The sequence below is a fragment of the Meles meles genome, chromosome 3 (genome assembly GCF_922984935.1).
Source record: "Meles meles chromosome 3, mMelMel3.1 paternal haplotype, whole genome shotgun sequence".
Lineage (NCBI taxonomy): Eukaryota > Metazoa > Chordata > Mammalia > Carnivora > Mustelidae > Meles > Meles meles.
The window spans coordinates 41,535,025-41,541,024 of NC_060068.1; positions in this window are offsets into that span (position 1 = coordinate 41,535,025).

Consider the following 6,000-nt stretch of genomic DNA (forward strand, 5'->3'; position numbering starts at 1 on the left):
TACATGTCCAATAGGGACAACTGAGCATGAAGTCCTTGACGAAAGCTTCCATGTTTCTGAGGACTTTATTATACATTTTAGAAATGAGTGTAAGACAGTTATTAGCTTAAAAAAAAAAAAAGACCAGGGTAAAACTGTACTCTTATTAATAAATAACATACTTAAAGAAAGTTCATTTATATGTACAGATTTGGTAGAAATAGCTTTATACTGAACTTGACACCCGAGAATGAGTTCACTGGGCTGTATCTTGGAAAGGGGATTGTGAAAATGTGTTAAAACCTGATCTATAACACATACAAGTTAGTGATTCCTAGTATATTTCCACAGTGTTAAAAATATCCATTAGAAATAAAAAAACTGGACAAAGTAATTGTACATGACACCTATAACAACTCTCCAGAATTTTTAGGGCTTCTAGAACCATAGCTTTAAATCAAATCCTAAAATGAGTAGATCCCTGGCTTGAAGAATTTGGATTATTGCCATTTTATAAATAGAGCATAACAAATAAAAAAAAAATGACTGAGGTGTGACTACATAGTAACTTAGTGGCAGAATTGGAAAGTGGAGTTTAGGGTTCATGTGCTGAGGTCCACAAATCAGATGACCTCAATTTCCATTTAGTAGAGTGTAGCTCTGAAGTTATGGACTAGAGCTATATTATTGAATTTGGTACAAAGGAACATTCATTTCATTTCACGTGAGAACTCTTAGTTGCTCAAAAATAATAGTGATTATTTTTATACTAAAAATAATAGTGATTAAAAAAAATAGTGATTAAAAATGATATGATTTCCTGTCTGACTTGACTCCAAATCCATGTCTGATGGCTTGGTAATGATAAAAAATTAAAGTGTAAAGCTAGGGGCAGGAGTAATAATTAGGCTATGTGGACAGCTAGTAATAGGTAGGAATTGTAGGACACTGTCTTTGGCTAGGAAGTCATCCATAATAATCTGCCTAACAATTTTGGGGCCATGATGTTGTGTTGAATGTCAGGTATTAACTGACTCAGTTTTTAGGTTGTAAAATGTCTGTAGGAAACAAAGTGACATTTGCTTTTCCGATGAAGTGATGCTAAAGTACATTCCCCAAAGATTCTCATTTTAAATGATCAATTTCTTACATTTTATTTTTAAAGATTTTATTTATTTATTTGGCAGATAGAGATCACAAGTAGGCAGAGAGGGAGAGGAGGAAGCAGGCTCCCCACTGAGCAGAGAGCCCGATGTGGGACTTGATCCCAGGACCCTGAGATCATGACCTGAGCTGAAGGCAGAGGCTTTAACCCACTGAGCCACCCAGGCGCCCCTTAAATGATCATCATTTAAAGAAACGTTTTTCCCCTGAGAGTAAAATTTGAAACAGTCTACAAGTTTGGGTGGCTTTTTGCATCCCATCTCATGGTCATGGAAATTTTGAACTTTCCCCTTTCCTCATCACAGGGAGTCAAGGGGAACCTAGATAAGGTGCTCACCTTGGAAATGTGTGAGAAGGTTCGTGTAGTGGAGGACAATGTAGGAGTATTTACTAAAGCTATTTAATTTGCTCCTTGAGAAGATAAAGCCAAAAGATAGGAAAAGATCTAGAAATGGAAGACAAAGCCAAGAGTAGAATGGGAACAATATAAATTCAGATAGGCACAGAGCATGAAGGGGTCTGTTTTTGTATTTATTGGTTTTTTAGTGTGTGGTTTACTAGTTTTGGAGAGTAGGTGAGAACATGAGCATTGTGTATGTGCAATACTCTTGTTCCTTTTGCTGAGAACTCCTGGCATAGGGCAGGATTAAGTTCAGTAATGGTTAGTAGGTATGAATCAACAAAGGAGCCCAATCTCAAGAAACAATTCAGATAAAGAGCTTTCTTCACTAACCAGTAATTGCATGAGAAGATAGGGCGTGTTTCAGACAATGCATGCAAACAAACGTTTTATGTGAAAAATACACTATCTCCCTAATACATGCTCACTTCCCCTGAGGAAAGAAAGTACTTTGCATTTAGTAGGGTTGTTATCAGGTTTCTATCTTCCTGTTCCTGAAAATACTTTTTAAAAAAAATATGAATAGTTGTGGGTTCTTTTTTCCATTTTATTTTATTTTATTTTATTTCTTTTCAGTGTTCCAGAATTCACTGTTTAGGCACCACACCCAGTGCTCCATGCAATACGTGCCCTCCGTAATACCCACGACCAGACTAACCCAACCCCACAGCCCCTTCCCATCCAAAGTCCTCAGTTTGTTTCTCAGAGTCTACAGTCTCTCATTGCTCGTCTCCCCCTCTGATTTCCCTCAACTCACTTTTCCTCTCCATCTCCCAATATCCTCTGTGTTATTCCTTATGCTCCACAAATAAGTGAAATCTCTCTGCTTGACTTATTTTACTCAGCATAATCTCTTCCAGTCCCGTCCATATTGATACAAAAGTTGGGTATTCATCCTTTCTCATGGAGGCATAATACTCCATAGTGTATATGGACCACATCTTCTTTATACATTTGTCTGTTGAAGGACATCTTGGTTCTTCTCACAGTTTGGTGACTGTGGCCATTGCTGCTATGAATGTTGGGGTAAAGATGGCCCTTCTTTTCACTACATCTGTATCTTTGGGGTAAATACCCAGTAGTGAAACTGCAGGGTCACAGGGTAGCTCTATTTTTAATTTCTTAAGGAATCACCACATTGTTTTCCAAAGTGGCTGCACCAACTTGCATTCCCACCAACAGTGTAAGAAGGTTCCCCCTTCTCCACATCCTCTCCAACACTTGTTGTTTACTGTCTTGTTAATTTTGACCATTCTAACTGGTGTAAGCTGGTATCTCATTGTGGTTTTGATTTGAATCTCCCTGATGGCTAATGATGATGAACATTTTTTCATGTGTCTGTTAGCCATTTGTATGTCTCCTTTGGAGAAGTGTCTGCTCGTGTCTTCTACCCATTTTTTGGGCATGATTATTTGTGTGTGTGTTGAGTTTGAAGAGTTCTTTATAGATCTTGGATATCAGCCCTTTGTCTGTAATGTCATTTGTGAGTATCTTCTCCCATTCCGTGGGTTTCCTCTTTATTTTGTTGACTGTTTCCTTTGCTGTGCAGAAGGTTTTGATCTTGATGAAGTCCCAAAAGTTCATTTTCACTTTTTTTTTCTTTGCCTTTGGAGATGTGTCTTGAAAGAAGTTGCTGTGGCCGATGTTGAAGAGGTTACTGCCTATGTTCTCCTCTAGGATTCTGATAGATTCCTGCCTCATGTTGAGGTCTTTTATCCATTTTGAGTTTATCTTTCTGTATGGTGTGAGGGAATGGTCGAGTTTCATTCTACATATAGCTGTCCAATTTTCCCAGCACGATTTATTGAAGAGACTGTCTTTTTTCCACTGTATATTTTTTCCTGCTTTGTTGTAGATTATTTGACACACACAGGAAGGCAAATAATCATATGAATAGTTAACAAACTTTGTAGCATAGATACAATGACCTAGAATATGTATTCTCCATAGATAGAATAAATAGGTAGCTAAAGTACTTGCAGTGAACAGGACCAAAATGGATCGTGCATAACCAAGTGCATAAAAAGTGTTCATTTTATTCCAAGGCGAGTGTTGGGTAAATGAGTCTGGTTCGGGGCCAGATGTTGTTTGACAACCTGAGGTTGTGGCGACAGAAACGGGCTAAGTCACCACAAGAAGGATGTGTTTACTAACATCGTTGCTCTTTCTGAGGTGGTCCTTCTCATCACTCGCCACAGTCGAGGGGGCTGGCGTCTCCCACAACGTGGCTGAGAGGACAGATGCTTCTTGCATGGAAGCTTTGAGTTAACTACCTTTCTAGAGAATCTTTGCCAGTTCCCGCTGGGATTACAGAAGCCATTTGGCCAATGAACACGGACTGGACCAGCTGTTGCATCTGTAACACTCTGAGGCCCTTCAACTTGTCTGAAGCCTGGTATGATTTTTCAGCCCAGGTGCTACAGGTGGAAAGCTATTAAATTTTCATTTATGCTGCATTTCAACGCGAGGCGCAGAGCTGGAAAGGGTTACGGTCTTAAATGACGGGATTCAAAGGAAGTTCACATCTTATGGAGAGAAGCAGAAACACGTAGGCGGTGACCCTGTTTGTTCATCAGGACTCCTTGGGTTCTGAACCCACTCAGTGCCTTCTCCTCCCCTGCCCTTCTGGATGCTGCTGTGCCAAATTCATTAACGGATCAACCCTCCTTTTCTTTGTTGTGTCAAACGTTTCTCATGTCTAAGTAACGGATAGCGGTCTCACTGGTGTGCTACTGACCTTGGGCTTGTTTTGAATTTGCTAGCTGGCTGAAGTTTATCCTTCAGAGCAGACCCAAAATTATCATTTTTTGAGGCGACATGAGGAAAACGGATTAGAAATGGTCTAAAAGACTAGACCACCATGCAAATGGGTGATTTTATTTTTTTTCACCTACAGACACAGGTGGGATAAATACTTCCCGGTGGGGCGCGGCAGGTTCAGTGTGAGTGGGAATGGGAGACAAATATGGAGATCCTTTCACTTTCCTCTTAGAGATTGGGGGTGAAAGGACATACCTGAAGTCCTTTTAATTTAAGAAATGATTTCATCCTTGCATCTGAATATATCTGAAGTTAAGTCGAAGTTAAATGGAATGGAACCTGCCAGACTCCTGATGTTATGGTGGAATTTCTGCACCTGCCTAAAGAGATGCTTGAATAAGATAAGTCTTTGCATCCATTTTGTTTCCATTGGAAAGGACATTAAGGTAGTAGCTTTGTATCTTAGGGAACCTATGACATGTCCATGCATTTTGCAGTGGTATTCCTTCTCCCCCACTTTCACCCCCTACCTCCACACCTCCTTCTCAGAAGAGGGCAGAAGTTTCCTGGCCTCCTTTACCTTTGGTTTTTAAAACACTTAACCATGTGCCTGGCCCTATGGTGGGGACGGGGGGGGAGGCATGCATCCTTCATTACCTCTTTTAATGTTTCAACAGCAGCAGAGGTAAACATTATCACCACCATGTATGGACAGAAAACCAAGGTATAGAGGGGGTAAAGACACTCAGAAAGGCCCTATAAACAGTGAGTGATAGAGACCCATGGGATTCAGGTCAGTGTCTCATTATAAAAGCTGCCCCAACCTCCATTTGACTGATCTGCATTAACTCTGAATCCTGGTTTTCTTTAAAGAAGTTTCACTGATATGTGAAACATAAGGAATAGCACTGAGGACCACAGGGGAAGGGAGGAAAAACTGAATGGGAAGAAATCAGAGAGGGAGGCAAGCCATGAGAGACTCTGGACTCTGGGAAACAAACTGAGGGTTACAGAAGGGAGGGGGGATTGGGGGGATGGGGTGACCAGTGATGGGTATTGGGGAGGGCACGTTTGGTGAACACTGGGTGTTACATGCAACTAAGGAATTTTTGAGCACTACATCAGAAACTAATGATGTACTATATGCTGGCTAACTAAAATTAATAACAATAATAGAAGTTTGGTGAGAGATAATCCTTGACTTGGGCTGAAAAGGAATTGTACACACCTGAACCTCAAAATACTTTTAGATGAAAAAAAGGAGAAACAGGAAGAAGTCCAGGTATTCTTAGGGTTTGGAACAATTACCATTCCACCTCCCGCCCCCTCCCTGTTCTGGGTCCATTTTATCAAGTAGGACTTGATGACATTTCAATAGAAATAAGACTACTGCAACATAAAGCAAGACCATTTAAAGTCATCTTTGGAGACCTAACAGTCGTGCTGGTTTTACTCTCCTTTATTGCTAGGTCATCAGGGCAAATAGAGATGTGATTACAAAATGTGGTTTCATTCCTCTCCATATTCTAGGCAGATAGTGTGTTCAGCCATAGAGACCTCTACTCAGAGGAAACATGGCTGGTGAGTCACAGGCAATGTGGGCAGTTACTCACCCAGGGAGCCCTGTTTCTACGGATTAATAGACATCTTTGGGTAACACCTAGCAGTTATGTAGGAGGGCTCGGCAAGGTTGAATG